Source organism: Notamacropus eugenii, chromosome 2 (assembly GCF_028372415.1).
Source record: "Notamacropus eugenii isolate mMacEug1 chromosome 2, mMacEug1.pri_v2, whole genome shotgun sequence".
NCBI classification, from domain to species: Eukaryota; Metazoa; Chordata; class Mammalia; order Diprotodontia; family Macropodidae; genus Notamacropus; species Notamacropus eugenii.
Genome location: NC_092873.1, coordinates 412,809,261 through 412,836,124, shown reverse-complemented (window position 1 = coordinate 412,836,124; position 26,864 = coordinate 412,809,261). Strand labels below are relative to the sequence as shown.

Sequence of the window (26,864 nt, the reverse complement as noted above, 5' to 3'; positions counted from 1 at the left end):
CATGTGTGAGTTCTTCATAAAACAGTCTTTTTGGCAAGAATGTGTTTGGTATTCAACAATGTGGCCAGCCTATTGGAGTTGCGCTCTCTGAAGTGGACTTTGAATGTTTGGCAGTTTAGTTCAAGAAAGGACCTTAGCGTCTGGTCAGAATCTTCCTAAGACAATTTGCATGGAATTGATTCAGTTTTCTGGCATGGAGCTGGTAGACTATTCAGGTTTCATAGGCATACAATAATGAGGTCATCACAATGGCTCTGTAGACCTTCAGTCTGGTAGTCTAATATCTCTTTTCTCCAATCCTTTCCTCTGGAGCCTCCCAAACACTAAGCCACCTCTGGCAATGTGTGGAAAGTATACTGCCAAGGCAAGTGAACTTATCCATAGTATTCAAAACTTTTCCTTTTGCTATAATCAATGGTTCCACGTACAGATGGTGTGGTGCTAGCTGGTGGAGCACCTGTGTTTTCTTAATGTTAATCGTTAGGCCAAAATTAGCACAAGCAGCAGAGAGTAGATCCATACTTTGTTGCCTCTCAGCTTCTGAGGCTGCATTAAGTATACAATCAGCTGTAATCAAAAATCATGCATGAACATTCCCTTCTAAATCCTAAAGTCCATAGGTTCAATGAGCAATAATACACTGACAAAGAGAGATCATAAGATCTAAAGCTGGGGTTTTAATGTGTGTTCGTCCTTTGCTGTTGAAGACCATGCCATCAGAGAAATGACAACATGACTTGCACTTGATTTGTTTTGAATGAGGGAGAGCTGTACAGGTCACCAGCCTCACCTCTCCTCCAGAGACATCTGAATCCAATGATCAGATATTCATCAGATGACTAGAATTGACCCAGGATGAGGCAGTTGGGGTTAGGTGACTTGCCCAAGGTCACACAGCTAGTGAGTGTCAAGTGTCTGAGGTGAGATTTGGACTCAGGTCCTCCTGACTCCTGCACTGGTGCTCTATCCACTGCATCACCTAACTGCCCCTGGGGTTTTAATATATTAAAGTCAAAGAACCTAATCTCAAACCCTAACTCTGCCCAATACCATGCAAGTGACCTTGGGCAAGCCATTTAACTTCTCTGGGATTCAGTTTCCTTAACTGTTAAATGAAAAGATTAGACAAAATAATCCCTATGGTACTTGCCAGCTCTAAATCCTATGCTCTCCACTTCATTTCAATACTACAGGTATCTGTGATTTGGTTTAGATGGGCACTATCTCTACCAACATAGATTGTGACTCCTCTTTGACTTAGTAGATGATGTGTGAGAGTTGTTATTATAAAAAAATAATCCATCACCCTGCAACCAGCCTGGGGATACGTTTCTCCAAATTCTTCATATGAGCTTCATCCCTGGAGTACAGACATTCAATCTATCATAACCTCCATATTTCCCACCTTGGTAGGACATGACAGAGGTATGCTCCACAAGCATAGCCTTCAAGAGCATGGATCCATCCACCTTTCATGGCACAATGAGGCATCAGAATGGAATATAGGAGAGGCACATTCAATAGCTACAATTCCTGGAATCAAAGGGGTGACAAACTGAGCAGCCCAGTTTGTAAATGAGACTAACCTTTTAAATCAGTCATTGTCCGAAGATGGTGACCACGTTTAACCACTGTGAAAGTTCTGACATCCCACAACCTGGTTATGACAAGTAATTGTGTCAGATAAATCTACTAAGATGCTTCAATCCAGAAGCTCCTACCTAACTCCTTTCTCTATATTTCCACATCCTGCTCATCTAATGCCCTAACTCAAATCCCTAGCAACTAAACTAAGCCATTGATCATTTCCCATTAGTATCAGTTCATAAGCCTAGAAATAGAAGAGACCTAAGCAAGCCACCAAAACCAAATCCTTCATTTTACAAATGAGGAAACCAAAGTCCAAAGATATGAAATCAACTGCCCAAGATCACATAGCTAGAAACTCTAAGAGCCAAGATTTGAACTTGAAATCTTTGAGTCCAGCACCCTGTTTCCCACTTCCCCACTCTGGCTTATCACTACATGCGTCATATTTGTAGTATATAAGTCTAACAACCCTGAAGCCAGCTCTTTCATTAACTAGCTAAGTGGTCTGGAGTAAGTCACTTCACTTCTGGGTCTCCTTTTCTCCACCTCTAAAATGAGGGATTTGGATCAAATGGTCCCTGAATTCCCTTGCAACTCTAATGAATATTAACAATATGCTGGGTGCTGTTTCTCAGAATGCATCATTCTTTGGCATCACAGCTATCCAAAGGGCATCTGGGTCTATGAAACCATGATCTACACTGGACAAAGGTAATGTCTAGAGAAAATTCTATCAAATAACTCCATATCAAAGACCAGCCCTGGAAATTACTAGTATTTTTCTGAGCAGTGCCACTGTGACTCATTTATGGCATCTATTATTCTTATATCCTCAAAATAACTCCTTTCAAAACTGGGCCACATAATAAAGAACACTAAGTAATCCACTTTCCAGCCCCCCCACAGGTCAGCCTTGTATCTCAGCTCCCTGGTTCCCATGGTGATGTGGAAGGCTCTTCTCGGGCCCTGACAGTCAGGTAGGGGCAGCTCAGTGGGACCAGGAGGCAAACTCATTTGAACATTTGGATGAAGATGACTCTGTACCAGGGGAGAGCCTCAGCTTCCAGGGAGTTACTGAGTTACCCCCAGAGAATTAATGCAGTTAGAGGAGACAAAGACGAAAAAGGTTGACTGGTTATCTTTGGATCAGAGGCCTTCTTAGTTGACCTTCTGAGTTACCATTTTAAAATCCTATTTACTGTTGAAAGAACTTGTTCTGACTATTTCTAGTTTTTTGTTGTTGGGTTTTTTCAGTTGTACATGATGTTGACCAGGGTAATTCTCATCGAATTTCTGCCTTGTCTCAGGAATAAAGTTCAATGTCAAGAAGCTCCAAGTCTGGATTTCCTGCTTTTTAGTGTTATCACGCCCTTAGCACTAAAGGGAAGGGGAAATCCTTAGGAGAAGAATATAAAAATGGGTTTGATTTACCCAAGGGATGTCACTAAATAAATATATCTGTGGCTTATGTAAATACATCTTAAGTCAGTTTCAGGGGAAAGTGTTTCATTTACTGAGTTTAATTATAATGTCTTTTGTGATTCAAAATTATGATGAAAAACTGGGACCACAAGGTCTAACACAGAAATAAATGAGAGTAGGAGCTGTGTTGTATTGAATTAACAAAGAGGAGTTGTAAAATATGGAGTTAACTCCAGTCCTGGTGGAATCCACTGTGGTCATTTAAAGAAAAGATATACACCCTCCTTATCCTTAAGGTCTGCTAATTGTGTTCAAAGTTTGTGACCTGCAGAATTAAGACCCCCCTCCCCAAGAGCGATTGAGAGTTGTAGAGTTGGGGTTGGGGAATGAGCTCAGTAGACCAGAGGTTTCTCTATTAAAATAGAAATATGGGATCTTAACTATTATAATGGAAGACAATAAGGATTCCTTGAGACATGAAAGTGGGCAGTGGGGGAGTGAGGAGTGCCTTCAACCAAAAATTGTTATAACTGGAAAAAAAGCTTAGAGATAGTTTAAAACAAGAAAAAACAAAAATTAGAGACATCAAGTGTTTTGTTCATGGTCACACAGTAAGCTAGCGGTAGAGATGTGTTTAGAATTCAGGTATCTTGACTTGAGATCCAATGCTCTTCTCACTACTCCAATAAAGGAATATGGCAAACTTCACATATCCAGGTGTAATGGATTCATGCCAGGAATGGAATAAGGGATGGAGAACTAAAAGGTCTTTTTCAAAAGATGCCATGATTATCACCTAGAATAATCATCAACTTACCTTAAACACACAACCCCAAATCTCAAACTTATCCCCAATCGCAGAATAACAGAATCTCCAAGTTGGAAGATACTTCAGAGGCAATAAATAACAAACCCCTCTCTACAACATACCTGGCTGGTGGTCAGCCTTTGCTTGAAGGCCTCTGATGATGGGAACACACTACCTCTTCCAGAGTCTAAATTTGCTTCTCATAATTCCCAGTCGTTTTATTCAGTTCTAAGGTCTGAAACCAAGCTAATACTTTCTCTATACAAGTGGTCTCAAACTCAAATAGAAACAGGGCCACTAAACCCTACATAAAGATTCCTACAGGCTATATATCAACTTAGAAAAACATGTATGTTTCTATATTTCTTCTTATTAATTTATTTCATTAAATATTTCCCAGTTACATTTTTAATCTGGTTCGGGTTGCACTCAGAAATATTACAGGCCATTAGTCCACAGGTCACATATTTGACACCATTTCTGCTCTATATAATAGCGTGAATATGTGAAGACAACTGTCATGGATTCCTCCATGGTCATCTCTTCTTGGCTAAATATCACCAGTTTTCAACCAATCTTCATATTATAAGAATTAGAAGACCATCTCTAGATGATCTCCAGTTTCTCAATAGCTTTCTTAAAACTGAGCTCACAAACAGAACTAGACACTACGCTCTAGATCAGGGGTGGAAAACCTGAGATCTCGAGGCCACATGTGGCCCCCTACATCCTCAAGTGTGGCCCTTTGATTGAATCCAAATTTCATACAACAAATCCCCCTAATAAACGGATTTGTTCTGTAAAACCTGGACTCAGACAAAAGGTTGCACCAAAGGACCCTAGAAGGCCACATAAGGCCACAAGGTCACAAGCTCCCCACCTTGGCTCTAGATGTAACCTAACAGGACACAGTACACAACAACACTATCATCTTCCCTAGACAATTAAGCAAGCAAGTATCTATTAAGTATTTGGGGATACTTTGTGTCCTCAAAGACACACCTGCCTCTACGAAGACAACAAATGAAACAATTCAGTCATTCAACTCACCCTAAGTGAGTACCTGCAAAGACCTTGGCCTAAAGGCCCCAGGATCTCCCAGTGCATCCTGGGCCATCTTCAGTCATCCTGAGGAATATCTGGTCACAGGATTCAGATGGCTCTGGAGGAGAAGTGAGGCTGGTGACTTTGCACAGCCCTCCTCCACTCAAAACAAAGTCAAGTGCAAGTCATGTCGTCATTCCTCTGATGGCATGGTATTCTTTGGCAACGAAGGACGAACATGATCATGACCCATGGACCATAGCATGCCAGAACCTTCTAACTTCCACTATTCTCTAGGAACTTATATCTTTTTTAAAAAAAAAATTATTTTATTCTGAACTTAAGAAATAAAACAAGCATTTCCATAACATAGTAGAATAGAAAAAAAAAAAGATGATGGTATATGAAACTGCAAATTTATTATGTACAACTTGTTATTCCTTTTAAATATAAAATAAAGTTATTGTGTAACTTTCTTTTATTTTTCTTTTTTCTTACCTCCCCCCATCCAAGAGATGGCTACCATTTTGTTTGTGTGTGTGTATGTGTAAAACCATTCTATACATACTTCTATTTATCAGTTCTTTCTTCCTTCACATGTCTTTTGTAGTTAATTTGTGTTTTTATAATCATCAAAATAACTTAGTCACTCAAAATTGTCCTTAAAACAATATTGCTATTCCAGTATACAACTCTCCCTTGTTTCTGTTCATTACATTCTAATGGGGCAGACAACAAACCTAGACAGGATTGATATAAAGAAAATTATTTGAGTCAGTAAGGGAGGGAGGGTACTAGCAGTTGGGGGGAGGGTCAGAAAAGGCTTCTAGTACTTTAGCTGGGTCTTAAAGAAAGAGAGGATTTCTAGGAGGCAAAGGTAAGGAGGCATTGCATTCCAGGAGGAAAAGACTGAGATCAAGGGCACTAGCAAGGGGTCTGCCTGTCAAGGAGAAGGGCTACCTCATTCTCCGAAAGTGGGGAAATTGAGGGATCATGTGCAGGGGTTTTGAGATGAAAGGGAGAAGAGGGAGCTCAGTGCAAATGACCTCAATTTTCTCAATAAAATAAGAGAAGTAGACCTCAGCTAAGAGAGAGGAGAGAAGGAAAAGTTAAGGAAGAGATAAGAGGAAAATTTGAAATAGCTTCTGTGGGAAGTGAGATAGGGAATCATTTAGTGAGGAATAAAAGGATTGCCTTACTGTAGTATGGGCCCAACTGAAATTGGATAACTTGAATTTAGAGCATGTATTCTATATTTCTTTCTTATTAATTTATTTCAGTTAGAATGGTTGTATGATTTTCTCTAAATCCATTCATCAGCATAGTAGGAACAGAAGAACCAAATGGTAGAATAGTCTAGGACTAGGGTCTGGCAAGAGATAGAAGAGAGGACAAGGGAGTGAAGGATTATCAAGTAGATGACAAAGTAGAGTTGTTAACAACAGGATAGAGATCTGGAAGGGAAAAAAATGAAATCAGAGCAGGGTGATTGGGAGGATAGTAAAAGGTAGAGGGACTGGAGATCAAGATGAGGGTGAAACCTAGGTCTAGCAGGGGTAAGGCTTAGGAAGAGATAGAATAATGAGAAGGTATGGTCAGATCGAGAAAACTCAAGAGTTTTCATTAAGGAAATGGAACACTTATGTAGCAGTGCAATTGAGCAGATCACAATGAGTGGCTGAGGGGAGAATAAAGAGTAGTTCTAGACACTGTGATTTTTTTTGAGGTAGCCTAAGATTGTGTTAGCCCTCTTAGTCATTATATCACACTATTATCTCATATTTTGTTCAGTCTGCTAAAGCTCCCCAGGCTTTTTTCAAGTGAACTGCTATCTAGCTATACCTCTCCCCTCTTGTAAAGTCAACTCTATGAAGTCAACTATAAGGTCATAAAATCACAGATTTGAAAATGAAGAAGACCTGCAAGGTCATCTAATACAACTCATTTATTTTATAGATGAGGAAACTGAGGCCAAGAAGGGTTCCATGATTTGCCCCAGATCACAAAGATCATAAGTGACAGACCAGGGATTCAAAACCAAGCCCTCTCACAATTAATCCACTCTTCTCTCTATTTCACTGTTTCATCTTTTTATATGCAGTCCTTTAAAATTATTTGTCCTCCTAGTTTTTAACCTCCCAGCTCACTGCCTCTTGTCCATCCATTCCCCACCTCTACTATCTCACTCTTTGTAAATTGTCTCTTCATCCTTACAATACACAGTCCCTCCACAACACTCTGTTTCTCCAATCACCCCAATTTTCACCTCACTTTTCTCTCTTCACAGTACTGGCTTACTGGTGATCACCCAGTTCAGCCACACATTATCCTCCACCTTAGAATCCCTTGCTCCCTCAGGATCACACGCACCACCTGCCTTCCCTATTCATATCCCTATTCTGCTTGCTGAATATGCTCAGTGGAAGTCCTACCACCATGATAACTAAGTCCAACATGTAATCTAACCTCAATTGAGCTTCCACGACTACATGATAAGACACTGACGCTTCCTCCACTGACTTCTCTATACCACTTCAATCAGCAGCTCTTCTAAACCTTCTCTTTTCTCTCCAAGCCTCCAATGCTTCCTTCCCCCTTTCCTTCTCAATAGATGTCCTTGCCTTCCATTTTGCTGAGCAAACAGAGGTCATCCTTCATGAGTTTCGCTTTTTCATAGCCCCATACCTCTCTATGGTTTCACCCATCATCATCCCTTTTACTCCAATCTCTGGGGAAAATGTAGTCCTTTTCTCTGTCAAAACCATGCCTTTTACTGATGCCATACAAAGATCACACCTTTGTACCTTCCATCATTCCCTATCTCCCTTTTAGATTTAATCTTTCCCTATTTAGCGGCTCTTTCCCCACTACCCACAAAATTCATCAGGTCTATCCCATCCTGAAAAACAAAAAACACTGCACTTGATCCTTCTCCTACCCCTTATTGTCCCATATTGCTCCTAATTCTGTCTCCTATATATTTCTATCACTATCAAACTCCTGGAAAGAATTACCCACACTCCCTGCTGCCATTTACGCACCATCCACTCACTCCTTAATCCTTTGCAATCTACTATTTGGCCCTATCATTCAAATGAAACTGCTCTCTCTACGATAGCCAATGATATCTTGACTATCTTTCCTCAGTCTTCATCCTGATCTCATCCCCACTGCCTTACATTTGTGCAAACCATCTCCCATGAATAGAATGTACTTACTCCACTCTTCTGCCTGTTGAAATCTCTCTTCCTTTCAGACAAGCCAGGCTCCACCTCTTCCATGGAGCCTTTCCTCCAAGTGATCCATTGATTCAGAGTTAGAAGGAACCTGAGAGACCACCCAACCAAACATTTTACAGTTGAGGAAACTGAGGTTCAGAGAGTTAAGTGACTAACTCAAGGTCATAAAGTTAGTGATAATGGCAAGATTTGAACCCAGATCCTCTGACTCCTAATTCAGCTCTGTTTCTACTGTACCATATTGCTTCTTCATAGTATCATATCTTTCTCTGTTTTGCCCTTCATTTCCCCCAATTAGACTATTAAGCTCCATGAGAAAAGGAGCTATGTTGCCTTTCGTACTAGCACCTACTGAGATTCTCTGCCCTGAACTGCTGTTTAGTGTCTGTCGAAAGAATGAGTAACAATTCCAAGAGTCAAGAAGGCTTAACTACAAAATAGTCATGATGTGCTCATTGAGAAGTGTGTGGGGAAATCAGTCTGAGAACCAGATCTCGAGAGCACAAGCAGAGAAAGCAGACAAAGAAAAAGCAAGAGTCCCTGACTGAGTTGCAAAGAAAGGAATTTTAATTAAAAGCCAATAGTGGTATATGTAGGATCCAAAGAAAAAAGGGTGTATATATTCTTTCTGTGCTAAAATTCTGGGATTTCAGTTTCAGATCTACAATCCTTCAGACTATGATACATTTCATATTTATAGCTAGAGCTAACCTGAATGGAGCTGCCACCCACAATTTTCTCTGCTTTGTAGAAGTCTCTTGTTGCAAACCCCACTAGCAATGTTTGGCCTTTTACTACCCCACCCCACCCCCCATAGAATCAGAAGAAGGGATAGAACTCATCCGAAGATTTCTAGAGGCACAATCCAGGGGACACAAGCAATACTGGAGAGTCAGGTGGCTCTGAGGGAAATGGTGCCCACCTGAGGCCAAGGCTGAACTCGAGGCTCAGACAAGAAGGGATCCACATTCTCCAGTGACCTAGGTGGGAAAAGAGCCTAGTCTGATCCTTGGGGGTTGGATGGGGATTGGGCAAGGAGCAAAAAAATGGAAATATGCTGAATTATCTGGAAAGAACAGGGATGGGACCTAACACAAACACTCATGCACACACTCACTCATATATGTGCATGCTTTCAGTAAGGGCTAGAAATGGGCTTAATGACTAGAAAGGGAGAGGAAAAGGGAGACTAGGTCCTTAAACCTATGCCAAGGAGAATGAGTCACACGAGGTTGTATATTTGTGACTCTTCAATTTTGTATAAGCTCTACTCCAAGATTTCATCACATTGTAGTTCCCTGTAACAGACTCTAAGTGTGTGTGTATGCCCTACTGCTATGCACCTGTTGGGGAGGGGTGCCACCAAAGGAGAGGAAGTGAGGACAAGCTAAGAATAGTCTTTGAAAGGAAAACATCCTCACAATCCTCTGGGTGGTAGTAGTAGAAATATACCCAAGCCTACTGTTTGGGAATTCCTCTCTTGTAGTACCTGTATTACATTACAAGTACACATATACCTCTCCCTCCTATATACATATACACACACACTCATATATATATATGTATATGTATACATATATATGTATGTATGTATGTATGTATCTTGATTTATTATAAGGATCAGTCAGATTCCATGGGAGGCAGTGTGGTATCAAGGGAAAAGTCTTGGCCTCCTAACTCAGCCACTTCACAACTCTGTGTCTTTGGAGAGGGTACATGACCTCATATCCTTTTTTTTTCATCTATAAAATAAACATAATGTTCCTCTCACCTAGATCCCATTTTCTTAATAGGTAAATGTCTACCCAAAGTGTCATTTCAAGGCAGGGGAGAGGGGGTTCAAGCTATGCTGTAATCAACTCCTAACTACACTCTCTGGACTTCTTTTCCTCCACTTTGTTAACCATTTTGCCTGCACACGCGCACACACACACACACACACACACACACACACACACAACTTTCCATCTCTCCTTTGTGTATTATCTTTCCCCATTGGAAGTTTAGTTCCATGAGGGCAGGGACTATCTGGCTTGCTTGTATTTTGTACGTCCTGAGATTAGCAAATAGTCAATGCTTAATAAATAATTGGTCCCTCTATCAATAAGTCATACTTCTCTCAGAGGGCTTATCAAGATCTAAAGAGATAATGGACATGAAAACACTTTGCTATATAAATGTAAAATACTCAAAAAAATTTGTAGAGTAGTTAGGAGGCAGACATCAAAAATAAACTCTTAATCTTCAGTTATTTTTATTATTGTCGATAATATTAATAATGATGAAAACTGAGATTTCTATGTAATACTTTGAGGTTTATATGATATATATCATATCTCACTGGAGCCTCGTAATAGCCCTTTAAAGTGGGTAGTACAGGTATTATTATCCCCATTTTACAGATAAGAGAACTGAGACTCTGAGAGTTTGAGTGACTTACCACAACCAAATAACTAGTAAATCCATGAGAAAAGATCTGAACCCCAGTCTTTCTGATTACAAGTTCAGTATGCTAACCAACACACCACAAAGACTTTTAACTGAGATTCTACAAGGATGATCAGCCTCAGAGCTGTTTATGAGGCTAAAATTTGTACAGGGTTCACCAGAGCACACAAGATGAAGGCAAAGATCAACTTAGTAAGTGACATAAAGAAGAAAGGGGAGAGGAAGCTCATGACTATGAAACAAACATGGATTTGGGTGCTGCATGTGGTGGTTCATAACGTCCCTCTAGTTTTGTAGATCAGCCTTCCTTGTGACTGCCTCTGTTGCACTCTAGAAACTCCCCTGTCTCCTGCCTGAAACCCCCTTCATTTTTCTGGAATCTTGTATGCCTGGAGCCTTCCATGCTAGACATTTCCAGTTTTCCATTCCATCCAGTGAAATTCTTGCCTTCCTAATAAAACCCTTAGATTCTTTCTGAATTTCTGAGCTGATGAGACAAAGGAATCCCACCTGCTAAATGTTCGGGAATGTTCAGAATGTAATGTGACAACACCCTCGGGCAGTGGTCTCTTACAGGACCATCATGGACTCCCAACTCCTTTCATAGCCTGAAATCCATTCAATATAAGTCTCTGACAACCTCCCTAATCATATCCCTTCCCTGTCATGCTTGGGAGACATTTGTTTTTGCCCCAGGTTAGGGGTGGGGATGCCTATATCTGGAGATTCCAGGTGTTTTCATAATTTGGGAAAACAAGCGCTACCCTAATGTCGTTCTCTCAATATTTCTGAATCCCTGTTCACACACACAAATGTGTGTCTCAAGTGAAGTCACAGAATTTTCCCTGGAATAAATTAAAACACACCAATTAAAGACATATTTTGCTTTATCAGCAATCTAATTGTGTGCAAGGTCCCCTTTAAGTCCCTAAACAACTGGATCAGACTAGGTCCACAGCGGTGGGGAACTTGCAACCTAGAAGCCACATGTGGCTCTCTAGGTCCTCAAGTGTGACCAGTTTGGATTCAGTCAAAGAGCTGTGCTTGAAGACCTAGAGGACCACATGTGGCCTCCAGATCACAGGTTCCCCACCCCTGGACTAGGACATTCAGTAAAAGAAAAAAATAGTGACCAGCGCCATAGTACAGTGACTAATGGGGCAATAGGGAGGGGATAAGACAGAAAAAAATAAGTTAAAAGTTGCCTATGACCTTTTAGGCTTGTCCTGAGCATGATTTGATGTACCTCAGCTAATGACCAAGGGCATGATGAGTGTTTTAAATAATCTCTTCACCATGTTCCTTTCAATGTTCTGCTAAGTGGTATTCAATGTGACTGGCAGGAGCCCAAGCTAGCAACCAGGCTAATAAAACAACAAATTACATAACAAAACCAAAACAACAACAAAAAAGGTTAAATTAAAAGAATTCAATCAGCAACAAAAACGGGGGTCTTCAAAATAACCAAAAACAAAGATACCCAGTGACTTCTCTGGCTAGCAGGATATCACTGGCAAGGGACTGAAATCACCAAAGAGCATTAGCATTTACTAGGGCTGTGATCTAACAGAGATGAGACTCTAGAAGCTGCAGCTTCAGTTCAGCAGAGGTGCCAGCTGGTGTTGGTAAGAGAGGGCAGCAGAGAGCAACACAGCTGGAGATATCATTACAGAGTGCCGGAAAACAACACTGCAGTGAGAACAGATCAACAAGAGACCCTGAGATAGTGGAGAAAACTGCTCCCAGACCAATGACATCAGCGGAGATCATTAGCAGCTCTCCAGTGAAGCAAACAAGAGCAAAGGAGACAGAGAAGGGTTCCATTATGAATGCTGCCATGGGTGCATGGCATGGCCTGGCTATTCATGTGGCTCAGCGTGCTCATGCATTTTCTCTTCAATCGATGCTATGCTAACCTATAGAGGAGAGTACCCCTAGATGTATGGGAGGAATCCCTTGTCGGACATTTTGCTCTTCTATTGGGTTAAATGTCTTTCGCTTTGAACTGGCATATCCTCTAGTTGCCTGGTAAAAGAAATACATTAATAGGGACTTAAAAGGTCAATTTTTGAGTTAATATTGACCCACAACATACCTCTAATGCAGTAGCTTCAAGGGATACTCTTCCTGCCACCTGTGCTATATCATGTCCCTGTCAATAAATATAGTACCCGTCCCTTGCAAGATCATTCTGCGGGTACTATCTCTTCTACTCAATCAAGTAGTACAGAAAGGAGATAAAAATGAAATTGTAAAAAGAAGGAAGAAAAAGTATTTCAAATGAACTTTGCTAAATAGTAAACTTTAAAACCTTAATTTGGATCAGTTTTAAACTGGAGGACAAACTGCATTCTGTTTCATTGTTGGGACTGGCTAAAAGATAACAAAATATTTGACTTAGATTTGTCTCTGTCACGCCCTAATTCAACAAATACCGCATGGTGCCACCTTATTCTTCTAGCAAGCAAACTACTTGCCAGGCATGCAATCTCTGCTCTGAATCTCTGTTATTCACCCATTGTTTGGAGTCAGCAGTTGATCAAATTTGACACACAATGTGGGGACTTGGTTTGAGGTTTCATTCCCTGTTCACTATTAGGCTTATTAATTGACTCACATTAGGAATTGTTCCCATTGTCAGCACTGTGAGGCATACTTCTTTCTCAGTGAGGTCCAATCCATTCAGCCAGTCATGGGAGTCTTTGTATTAAGAATCTGGCTTTTTTTTTTAGAATGATTGATTCATAGTATAGTTCTACCCAATTCATATATAAATCATCTCAGCATTACCTGAGCTAACTCCAACCACCCTTTCCACTGTGTGCATTGGAAACCCTAATCTATCATCAACCAACTCCCTCCAATCCTGGATCTCTTCCAATCACATGCTTTCAATCTTTTGGAACTCACAGAAGTTGACCTCCAGAATATTCCACAAGTGGAAATGGATGACTCCTGCCATCACTCAGCAACCTGTCCTCTGAAATTTACACCATCCATCAATCCCACTCTGACTAGGTCCCTAGTTTGCCATCAGGTTTGCAAAGCACTTCACATCCATTACCACCTTTGAACTTCACAATAATCCTGTCAGATGGGAAACTGAGGTTCAGAAAGATTAAATTATTTGCTCAGTCCCACAGCTGTCACTATGCCCTCACTAGTACTTCCATTTTTCCCTTTTTCTTCCCCATCCAAACAACTGATTATTGACATCTGACCTGCCAATGGAACCTAAGGACCTCTTAGTCTTGACATCCACCCTACTACTGGATCCTTTGGACCACTAGGTCCTTCTATTACCCCTAAAGTCAAACCCTTCATTCCCTGATATCAGAGTCTGTGTCGCTTTTCTAATTGTATTCCTCAGTTCAAAGGCTGGCCAAAAAAAAGTGCTTAATTCAGTATGTACTTTTTCATTTTGTTAATTTCTCCTACATACTTTGCCATTCCTTCAAAGTCTTTTTTTTCTGAATTACCAGTCATCTTTTGTCCCTGACCATGGGTGTCTCACAAGACACTAGATTTAGAAATGTAAGGAACCTCACAGGACATCAAGTTGGACCCCCTTGTTTTACAAACAAGGAAACTGAGATTGAGTTTAAACTCTTAAAATGGAGCCTGAGAAATCTGGTTGTTGCTTTTTTAAAATATTTTGATAACTGCATTTCAATATAATTAGTTTCTTTTGTAATGATATGTATTTTATTTTATAATAATAGGTATTTTATCTCATGTATCTAAAACATTATCTTGAGAAGGAGTCAATACTGCTGAAGACTGCCTATCACATACTTTCGATCTTTTGGAACTGTCAGAAGCTGACCCCCAGAATATGCCACCATTCTGATCACCTTCTCTAGTAATGGCTACTTCTCTTGTGCCTGACATTGCAAGCCAAGAGGAAACGAATGACTCCTACTATCACTCAGCAATCTCTCCTCTGGGGTTTACACCATCTGTCTATCCCACTCTGACTAGATAGGTCCCTGGTTTGCCAACAGGTTTGCAAAGCAAAATGATCAAAAATAAAAGTTTAAAACCCCTAAGAAAGGTTAAGTGACTTGCCCAGAGTCATCCAGCTATAAGTGTCGGGGGCAAGATTTGAACCCCTGCCCTTTGATGTCAATTGGAGAAATTGAGGGTGCTTAGCCTACAGAAGAGAAGACTGAAGTGGGGGAGATATTATATATGTCTTCAAGTATTTGTGAAGACTGTCACATGGAAGAGGGATTCAACTTGTTCTGCTTGGCACTAGAGGATGGAATTAGGGTCAGTGTACAGAAGATGCAAAGAGGCAAACAGGACTTCACATAAGGACAAACTTCCTAACATTTGGAGCCACCCCAAAGCACAATGGGCTGGCCATCTTAAGAAACAGACATTATCTTGAAGACCTTCACCATAATGACTACCATTCTCCTGATGTTCTCCATCTTACCGAGAGACTCCCTAAAATACAGAACCAAAACTAAATACAATACTCTGAGTGTTATCCAGGGTAGAGTATAGTGGGACCAGCACCTCCTGAGTCCCAGACACTATGCTATCTGTTAACTTTTGGACTGCCATATTACACTGTTAACTCATACTGGGCTTGCAGGCTACTGAAACTGCCAGATCTTTTTCAGATGAGCTATTGTGTAGACATGTCTCCTCCAGTCTGGTACTTATGAACTCAATTATTTTAGCCTATAAGACTTTATATTTATTCCCATCCCATATAAATTTCATTTTAAAAGATGATGTAGTATATTGGATAAAGGGCTGTCCTTAGAGCAAAAAAGGGCTGGATTGAAGTCCTGTCTCTAACACACTTGTCATGTGATCATGAGAAAATCACTTAATTTCCCATGAAATTTCTAAGACTGTGAATTTCAGATCTTCATTAATGAAAGGAGTGTCCATAATGAGAGTTCCCAACACTGATAACTAACACAGAACTACACCTCTTGCTTCCCCCAAGAAGTTTTTTTCATCTTACTAGATTTAGCTCAATAGTCTAACATGTCCAGATATTTTTTAATCTCATTGAAAGGGAGTAGAAATAGTGAATCTAGAGACAAAAGATTTGGAATCAGATCCTACCTCTGACAATTTACTCCCTGTATGACCCTGGACAAATCATTTGACCTCTCTGGTTTTCAGTTTCCCCAAGTGTAGAATGAGAGACTAGGCAAGTAGTTCTCAAAGATCCCTTAAAGCTCTCAATTGTTGATCCCATGATGCTGTGAATCTTACCCTGTTATTGAACATGTTATCTATCCTGATGCAAGTTATTGCTCACACAAACAAGCCAGGATCCCTGGAAGCACTCTAGGACTGAGACCTCCTTCCAAGTTAAAACAAAAGACCATTAGAGATTACTCTTGGTGTAGTTTCTTTGTGAAGCTTCCAAATGGTTCCAAATATGGCCAATTGAACAATAGTTTAGCCCACATCTTTTCATCTTCTTCAAAATAATAAAATAAGAAACTATCAAATGCTTCACTAAAATCTATTTAAACCACATCCATAGCATTCCCCTGATCTGTCCTGCCAAGAATCCTAACCAAAAAGAAAAAAAGGGATGGTAATCATTTGGGGGTAGGCTAGGTGGCACACTAGATAAAATGCTGAGTCAGGAATCAGGAAGATCTAAGTTCAAATCTAGCCTCAGACACTTACTACCTGTGTGACCCTAGGCAAGTCATTTAACTTATTTGTCTCCCATTCCTCAAATGTAAAATGGCAATAATAGCACCTATCTCCCAGGGTTGTTGTGAGGATCAAATAAGATAACATTGGTCAAGCACTTAGCACAGGGCCTGGCACATATTGTTACCTCTTCCAGTAGTTGTGGCTGTCATTTAACCATTCCTGGAGTTCCTCCTTTATCCTCATTCCCGAAGGGATTTCTCCATTCTAAAACTACATTATCCCCAGCTCTGACAACTTGAGAGATCCATCGATTATCACTACCTTTTAAAATCTATCCTGGAATCTGTCCATTCTACTCAGAACTTAGTTTTCATTTAGATCTGAAGCTGCTTCCAAGTGTTTTTGGTTTGTTTTTGTTTTTATTTCTAGAGTTTACTTTTTCCCAGTATTTTGCCAGGAACCAAAGCCAAACCCACTAGCCTACAGTTTTTAAATTCCATTCCCATTTCTTTTAATGAAAATTGGGACATTTGCCATATTTCCATCCTGAAGTACCTTTGCAGCTCTCCACTATTTTTCAAAGATCACTGGCACCAACTCAGCAATCACATCTGTCAGTTCTTTCGGTGCCTTAGGATATCATGCATCCGGGCCTGGTAACTTAAACTCAACAAAGGCAGCCGGATGTTCTCCTACTATCTGCCCACTAATCTTGGGTATGGACTCCCTATTAGTCATTTTCAGTCCAAAGGTCATTCTTCTTCATCTAGCAGTTAGCATAGTACTTGGTACAGAGTAAGCATTTAATAAATGTTGACTTAACACACACACATGTACACACACACACACACACACACACACACACACACACACACATACACACAGGAAGCAAAAGTTAAACTGTTCTACCCTATCATTGCCTGTGCTTACTATCACCCCATGAAGCCTGGGTAGTGGTCCTCTTTCTTCCTTGATTCTCTTTTCCTCAGTATAGCTTTTTAAAAAACAACACTAACAACTTTTGTTTATTGTCCTTAACTTTCCCCTCCAGCCTCAGCTCATTTGAACTTTAGCCACCCTCAACACTATTACAGTACTGTGCCATGTTTTTACATCCATTCTCCCTTGCTTCTATCTTCTGTACATAACTCTTTTAAAAAACCTAAGTTGATTAAAAAGACTAAAGAACTTTGGTCAATGCCAAATCAACCATAAGCCCAAAGAACTGATGGTGAAGCATGCAGCCCCCTCATGAGAGAAACCTGATGGACTGAAGGTGCAGAATGAGACACACATTTTTAGACATGGCCAATGCGGGGATTTGTTTTGGTTAATTGTCACAAAGGTTTTGTTTTTCTTTTTTATGGGGAGGGGAAGAATTGAGAGGGAGAAGGGAGTTGGGGATAAAGCTACCAAAAATAAATTTAAATAAAAAATAAGAAAAGTAGGACTTTGAGGCATTTTTTAACTGCACAAAACAGAACAGAAAGAATCAAATGCTTAGAAAGAAGGGAAAACTATACATGAGATCCACAGTTCGTGTACAATCATCTTTTTGTGTTCTATTGTGATATGGAAATACTCATTTAGGTTACTAATTTAAAAAAAAAAAAACACAACCAAAAAGGAAAAAAAAACTCTAATTTGGTTGATATATGTATCCATGTTGACCTTTATAGACAATTCCCCACCGCTTTTACTTCTTCATAGGTATCGTTTCTCCTTGTCCTTCCAGAGTTTTATTCTCAAGAGCTTCCAATCCTTTCTGGTTTGACTTTCATTGTAGAATTTTAGCCCGTGGGATCCTACTTACTCCTTCTTTGAAGACTTTGGATTCTACTCTCCCAGATCTAGTATTTGCCACACCATGCAAATAAAAACATTTAAAGACAACCACACCAATTAAATGTAAAGGTGAATCTCACTTCTGAAAAGCAGACACAATGAAGGACAACTCCCTCCCCTGGGCAGAGAGATGTGGGTCTACAGATGAAGAATATACTTTGAGCTGTCAGCAGCTGTCTCTGTGTCAATCCACCTGAACAACCATTTCCTCTTTGTTGATGAGAACCAGATCTAGAACAATAGTTCCTTTCAATAGATCCTCCTCCTTTTGAAGGAATAAATTATTTGGGAGTCAAGTCAAGAAATGTTTATTAGGTATCCTGTTTCGGGCAGAGGAAGAAGTCCAAAAGATGCCCAGGCAATCGAGGTTCCTCCCCCATGACATCATGCTTCTGTCTAGACATGATCTGTTTTCAGATCACTCATCTGTTTCTTCCTTCTGTCCAGATGGTCTGTAGTGTACACTGTGGTGGTAATATCTTTGCTGATTTCACCCAAATGCTCTCCACCATCCTTCTCTCCTCTGCTGCCTGGAGTGTTTCACATGAGTGTATTTTCTTAATAAGCAATGCTTCTCCACACACACATATATACACTCCACTACCCCCAATACAGGTATATTTTTGCCTATTCTGTTCCTTTCAAACCAAATATACATTTCCAGAGGGATAGGCCAGTCCTGGGTCTCATCCCCCTAAGTCTCAGTCATAACAAGGAAGTCGAGTTAGCCTCCTTGGATTAGTATATCTAGTTCCCTTGCACATCACCCATATTTTCTATACCTGTATGTAGACATCTGAGGCCATGGGTTTTTACTGTTGGTTTCTTTCTTGGCTTTTGTCTCTTGTACATTTCCAGCCAACAGTACTTCTGCTGTTCCTACTTCCTAGAACTGCTATCTATGGTCTCTTCCTTTTCACTTCAAAGCTCTTTTGATTTGATTTGTAGGATACCAGTTGGATAAGTTTTTATCAGTCCTTAATAGGCATACTCCAAATCTGGCTAGGAGTCTATGGGATTCCTCTGGTTTAAGCTGTGTCCAAGAAATCTATATCCAGTTCTTGGATACCATCTCTTAACCAGATCTTCACTTCCCAATTCAATCTTATTCTTCTGAAACCCTTTGCCTTTGACTGGCAATGGTCATGAAAACACCAACTGTTTCCCTAAAGCACTTAGCATAGTATCTAGCACGTAGTCAGCTTGCTTTCTTCCTTCCTTCCAAAAGTCTTCAGTTCTTACCCAACACTTCATAATCTTTGCCAGTATATTCTAGGTTTCTTCTGCCAGTGCCCAAGTAAATCACCAGTGGTTGGTGGCAGCCATCTAGTTTGACATCGCCTAAAAGGTTCTCTCTCATGTTCTAGATACAAACTGCATCCAGGCTAGAGGCCAGAGGGGACTGAGGAGTCAGGGAAAGGATACACCATATCTGGTTATCCTGATTAACAGCTTGACTAATAATAATAATAACTAGCCCTTGTATATTGCTTTCAAGTTTACAAAGCACTTTTCATGTTATATTAGTTTGTTCAGACAACAGCCCTGAAAGGTAGGTACTGCCTGTAGAAGAGGAAAGTGTGGCAGACAGATGTTAAGTGACTTGCCCAGCACCACACTGTAAGTATTTGAGAAAGGATCTGAACTCAAGACTTGCTGACTACTGTTCCACACCCCTATCCACTGTGTCACCTAGCTTCCTCAGTGACCTTTAATAACGACCATTATTTATCTCCTCTACCTCTGACCCTTATAGGATGAGTCTCCTACCATACCTGGGTTACTCCTTCATCCTCATTCCCTAGGACTTCATCTCCCAGATGGTTTCTGTGGATAATTTGGTTGGAAGACAACCTGATGCTTCCTCCTTAGCAGCCCTTCAGTAAGAATTACATAATCTAGTACTTAGCTCAAAGTGTTCAATGCCTTTCTTCTTCCCTTCCTTAACTCTGCTTCAGGTTCTTCTGCCCTACAGTCCCCTTCCCCACACCCCCATATAGGTCACAATCCCCCTGTGCCTCTCCAGGTACATTTTCTTTTTTGTTTTCACACTGAAGAGTTCTTGTTTTATTCTGTCATTTTTTTATTTGCTTGTTTGTTCTTAAGGAACACTTCCTTCTCCCTGACAACATGGAGACTGAAGGGGAGCCTTTCTCACATATCTTTGTTTTCTCTTCTAAGAAAAGCACCAGCCAGCACTTTGAGCTTAGACAACATATTATTTGGCCACGGCACAGTTTACATTCCCACTCTATGAGGAGCAACACAAAATTCTCCCCGCTCTCCCTCCATACAGGCTGTCAGTGAGCACCCTGGCTTTTAATTATTCTTGCTATTAGTATCCCAGACACCATATCACCTCTCTGCTCAAAAACTCTTCAGCAGCTTCCTAGTGTCTTTAGCATAAAATTCTAACTCTTTAGAACACATTCAAAGTCCTCCACAATTCGGTTCCAACGTATCTTTCCAGTCTTATTTTTCCTATGACTCTCTTTTGTATTCTCAGCAATCCTACCAAACCAGACTGTTGACTGTTCCCTGTATGGACTCATCATCTCCCACCCCTAATCATTCAGATCAACTGTTCCCCATGGCCAGAATACAATCTTTCTTCAGTTCCACTTTTCACAATCCTTCTCATCCTTCAATGATCAGCTTAGATACCTTTTCCTCTGTGATGCTTTCCTCTGTTTTCTGCCTCTCTCTTGCCCCATAGTTCCCCACCTTGCTTATAGTCATCTGTGTGTACATTGTGTATTAATAAAACATAAGTTCCTTGTAAAAACAGACTTTCATTCTTTTCTCTCTATTCCTAGTATCTAGCATAATGCCTTGCACATAAAAGGAAGGATTTTGTTTTTGTTTTAATTTTATTTTAATTTCTAATTTTTTTTGGATATAAGCACCGTAAGAGTAGATTTCGAGCCACAAAACAGAACCCAAAAAGAACATACTTAAAAGTGAATCTCCATTTCATATTACTTATTTTAATAAATAAATGATTGTTGACCAACCATTCTAGAGAGCAATTTGAAGCCATATCCAAAGGACTATAAAATTGTGCATGTCCTTTGATACAGAAATACCTCGGCTAGATCTTTATCCCGAAGACATCAAAAGTAAAGAGAAAGGTCCTATTTGTACAAAAATATGTACAGCAGCTCTTTTTGTGGTGGCTAAGAATTGGAAATCAAAGGCATGCCCATTAATTGGTGAATGGTTAAACAAGCTGTGGCATATGATTGTGATGGAATATTATTGTGCTATAAGAAATGTCAAACAGGGTGATTTCAGAAAAACCTGGAAAGACTTACATGAACTGATACAAAGTGAAGTAAGCAGAACCAGAAGACTGTTGTACACAGTAACATCAACATTGTACAATAAAGAGCTGTGAATGACTTAGCTATTCTCAGCAATACAATGATTCAAGACAATCCCAAAGGACTAATGATAAAACATACTATCTGCCTCCAGAGAAAGAACTGACATTGTCTGGATACAGACTGAAGCATGTTATTTTCACTTTTTTTCTTTCATATTTTTTATTCTAGTCTTCTTATACAAAATGACTAATATGGATATGTTTTGCATGTACAGTCTTTTTCTGATGGCTTACTGTCTCAGGGAGGGGGAGAAGAAGGAAAGACAGAGGGCAGGATAGAATCTGGAACTCAAAATTTTAAAAAAATGTTAAAAATTTGTCTTAACATGTAATTGGAGGAAAATATTGTATATTTAAAAATAAATTAATGATTGCTGAATTGACTCCATAACCAAGCCCATATTGAAAGACTTTCCATTTGAGTAGAACAAAAGAATGCTGCTAAAAATCTAACAATCTGCTTTCAAGAGAAAAAAAATTTATTCCTCAGATCCTAAATTGTAGATTCTGCTGATTTCTGGGTATACATGCTCCCACTAAAGATTTAACAATTAGAAGTCCATTAGAGCTAGCTCCAGCCCACTCTGGGGTAAAATCTCCCAGAATTCCCACCCCACTACCACAGCTTTGAAAAACCTTCAGTCATACCTCCATTCCAAGATTAACTATACAAATAGGAAGGAGGGTAGAATACTTAGTGTATAACCTTGATCATCAATGAGTTTTACTTCTGATCTGAGATCAAGTATAGCTTAGTCAATGGAAACATTACTGGATTTGATCTCAGAGGGTCTGGGTTCTTACCCCAATTCTGCCACTGCCTAGCTATGAGACTTCAGGTCAGGCACTTGACTGTTCTAGTCTTGTCTATAAATGAGACATGATATGCTTCTCTGTATGGAGTGTACCACGTATATAAATGAGAGGTTGGACTATGACCTCATAAATGAATAAAGTTCGTGTACCTTTTTCCTGATAAAGAATAACTAAAAAACCTAAAACTAGAACTATATGTCTACAAAGCACTTTAATGTAGTAATTCATCTGATCCTTGAAAGAACCTTGTAGGGTAGATAATACAAGCATTATTATCCCCATTTTTACAAACAAGGAAACTGAGAGTTGTTGTTCGGTCATGTCTGACTTTTGGTGTCCTCATTTGGGGTTTTCTTGGCAAAGATACTAAAATGGTTTGCCATTTCCTTCACCAGATCATTTTACACATGAGGAAACAGGGTTAAGTGACTTGCCCAGGGTCACAGGGTTTGCAGGTGTCTGAGACTGGATTTGAACTCATCTTCCTGACTCCAGTCCCGGCACACTATTCACCTTGCCATCTGGCTGCCCCAACTGAGAGTAAGAGAGTTTAAAGGATTTGCCCAAGGCCATTGAACCAACAAGTAGCAGAGCCAGAAACCAAACTCAGGCCTCCTGACTATAAGGCCATCTGAAACATCTCATCAACTATTCAGCCCAAGCATCCTGCTCTCTGCCCTGCCTCTGCCTCCTTCTCCCCACCTCACATGGCATCCTCCAGGTTAGATCTTCGGGGACTATGCCTCTTCCACAGTCTCAGATTTGGAATTCTGCCCTGAGCTGTCCAGACTGGTGAGTGAATGAGGACAAAACTCACTGGATTCATTATACCTAGTCCCAGATCATGCTTCATAAACCTTCCACCTCCACTCTCTTGCTATCTGCCTGCAAAATTCCACTTAATTCCCTGCTTTTCATCTTTTGATCTGGAAACAGTAATCATATCACTGTTACCACTGCTTCTAGGAAAGGCATGACAATAGACTTCTAAGGCTCCCCTCACTTCAGACCAAAACTTTAGAGAATTCCAGTCTCTACTTCCCTAGAGGAGTTAAAGGGGAGAGACTTTCTCACTTTTATATTTGTATCCATGACACCTAGTAGTACAGTGCCTAGCACACAGTAGGTACTTAATAGAATAAATGTTTTATTTTCATTCATCATTTACAACATAAAGTACATTTACTTATACTTCTCAGTGAATATGTTTGCTGTGGTGATTGAAACCCCCTTTTAAAAGCACCTTCTTCTCTGGCTTGATAGCAAATAAGCAAATATGTGAATGATGTGGGATTTTCTCAATGTGGAAAACTCACTGTATGAAAATTCCTTTCATTAATACTGATCACAATCCCTCTGTAACTTAGCCAAGTTTCAGAACTTGGAGACAGGTAGGTAGAGTGAATAAAACACTGGGGCTGGAGTCAGGAAGATTCATCTTCCCCAGTTCAAATCTGGCCTCAGTCACTTACTAGTTAGATGACCCTGGGTAAGTCACTCAATCCTACTTGCTCAGTTTGCTCATCGTGAAATGAGTTGGAGGGGGAAATGATAAACCACTCCAGTATCTCTGCCAAGAAAGCCCCAAAATGAGGTCACAAAGAGTTGGATATGACCGAACAACAACAAAAGCTTTAGGAACTTGCTTGAAGGAAAGTTATCTAGGGTTACACAGCTAGTATGTGTCAGAGACAGAATTTAAACCCAAGTCTTGCTGCCTATCCAGTATACCATCCTGCAGCTCTCTTGGTCTGATAATATATTAAAAGGGAAAATCAACAAAGTTGATCAATGAGAAAGCACTTATTAATCACTGTCCACATAATAATGATCAGTACATTTATAAAGCACTTTAAAACATTATCTCATTTACACTCACAAGTCAAACCTAGGAAATAGATGTTGTAATTATCCTACAGATAGAAAGCTGTGCAAGTCCTCTTCAGGACTTTGGAGATGAAGGTTAATTTCTTTGTCACGTATGCAAGAAAGTTAATCATTTTCCAAGTAAAGTGAAGAAATATTACCCATTGCTCCAAACCAACAAAAAGCAGCTGCCACTCCTCCAATGGCATCAGTTACAGGCTTACAGCAGAACAGGTGTGTCCGTCACTTAGGAGGCCTGATTTGCCTGATATCACACAATAATTCTCATTGCTGAAAAACTCCATATGTGGGAGACTTGCTCCTCATTCTCATTAAGAAGAAACTGGAGGTGCTTTTTTCTTAAACTATTCCTTGATTTTCAGAGTAATGAAGACTTCAAATAAAGCCAGAGAGAGTGCATAGGAGATAGAAGGTAAAAGAAAACTTTTTTAAAACTTTTTTAAAATTTCTTGTCTCCCATGGTCAGATTTGTTATTCACTGCTTTTCTTTGAATCGGGCTCATTTCGTCTGTTGCTTCTCTCATTCCCAGGCATTTGTCTTTACTGTCACTGAACATGGGTCCAGAGGTGCAGCAGAATCTGTTCACTGAACTATACAAATGGTGTCCCACTTCAGACAGAAGTTCTAGTTTACAAGGCCATGTTAAGAGGAGCCCTTACATAATCAGAATGACTAAGTCTGTTATCAGGGAGGAGTGTGTATACATTCTGACAAGTAAGAACAAAACTCATGAAAAATGAATATTTCCCGGATCTTGTCTACAGTAAATATGAAAAGGTGAGAAGCAGGCAAGATCCTGGGCCTCCAAAAAAGCTGCTTAGGTAGAATGATGACCATTCCTAGAATCCTATCTCGCTGTCCCTCATTTACCAAGGTCCGACACCTGGCACGTTACGTTTGAGTCCTTCCTTCACTGCTTGTTACTAGTGTATGCTTAAGCAGAAAGTTGTTAACCTGTCTGAGCTCGTTTCATCATCAAAAAATCATAAAAAGAACAGCTGGCATCAGCTGGGTGGTCCAGTGGACAGAGCACCAGAGTGGGAGTCAGGAAGACTCATGTGCCTGAATTCAAATCTAATCTCAAACACTTACTAGCTGTGTGACTCTGGGCAAGTCACTTAACCCAGTTTGCCTCAGTTCCTCATCTGTAAAATGAACTGGAGAAGGAAATGGCAAACCATACCAGTATCTTTGCCAAAAAAAAAACCTAAATGAGGTCATGAAGGGTCAGATATAACTGACACAACTCATAAATGAGGCAGCATTTATACAACGCTTTAAAGATTGCAAAGGATTTTACGTGTTATTCATTTGATCTTCACAACAATAAGTTCTATTTTTATCCCCATTTTACCGATAACAAAGCTGAGGATGAGAAAGGTTCAGTGATTTGCCCAGTATCACTCAGCTAGTAAGTGTCTGAGGCAGGATTTGAACACAAATCTTTCCAACTCCAAGTCCAACACTCTATTCACTGTGCTACCTAACTGGATCAGCTGTAAAATTAGGATAGTCATGTCTGTCACTCTGGCATCCACAAAGAGTTCTTGAGAATAATCAATGAGATTACATACACAAAAGACTACACACGGCTCAAAATAAGTGTAAAGTATTATTAGAAAGAGTCCCATTGTATTTTACATAAGTCAAAAGGTAAGGTCCATGAGGGTAGAGTCTGTGTGGTATCAATTCAATTCAACATTTACTAAACACTTTCTTGGTGGAAGGAATTTTTGTAGGATCTGGAGGTACATAGGTGAAAAAGGACAAAGACACTCCCTTGCTCTCCAGGGGCTTACAGTCACCTGAAGTGACTGGAGGATGTTGGGGGCAGTTGGAGAGGTGGCAGGAAAGACATGGACATGGAACATAGCCACAAATAGGTATAGTGTGAAAGGAGCAAAGGAGAGATCTAGACAAAGTATTATAGGAAAATTTGAAGGAAAAGATACTTTCCACTGGACAATAAGGAAGTCAGAAGTCTGCTTCTTTCATGAAGAAACAGAACTTTAACTGAGCCTTGAAGAAAAAGCATAGAGTATTTCCAGAAGTGGAGATCAAGAGGAAGTGTATTTCAGGCACAAAGGATAGAGCCTGTGTTAAGGTATGAAATTGGGACAGGACAGAATGAGATGGAGAGACAAGTGAGTGATCCTGTTCAGCTACAAGGTAGAGTGAATAACAAGGAGCATTGGTGGGGGAAAAAAATAGAGATTGGAGCTTGACTCTGGAGAACATCAAAAAAATGCATCACTTTTCCAACAATAATGATGATTTGGATGAAGAAATCCTGGATATTTGAGGGATTTCTTTTCTTGTTCCTTGCTAATCAAAAAAAAGAGATATTAATATGACGAAAAAATTATTCAGCACAGTTCTGGGCACACAGAAACCATGTAATCATGGATCAACTCATTGCTCACAAATGTTTGCACAGTTCTTTTACAAATATCTCATTTGATCCTCGCAACAATCCTGGGAGAGAGGTGCTGTTGTTATTCCCATTTTACAGATGAGGAAGCTGAGGCAGAGGTTAAGTAACTTTGCTCAAGGTCACACAGCTAATAAGTGTCTGTAGCAGGATTCAAACTCAGTTCTTTCTGACTCTAAGTTCAAAGCTCCATCCCCCTATGACCACCTGTCTACCTATCTAGAGCTAAAAGGGACCTTAGAGGTTACTCTGTCCGTTTTATAGATGAAGACATTGAGGTGTAGAGGCTAAGAGACTTGACCAAGGTG

General features: G+C 40.1%; 1 protein-coding gene across 1 annotated transcript in view; it reads right to left on the bottom strand.

The window, feature by feature from the left end:
- LOC140529237 (calpain-8-like) overlaps positions 1-26,864 on the bottom strand; it is a 114,218-nt gene that overhangs the window by 76,767 nt on the left and 10,587 nt on the right. The gene's annotated exons all lie outside the window — the stretch shown is intronic.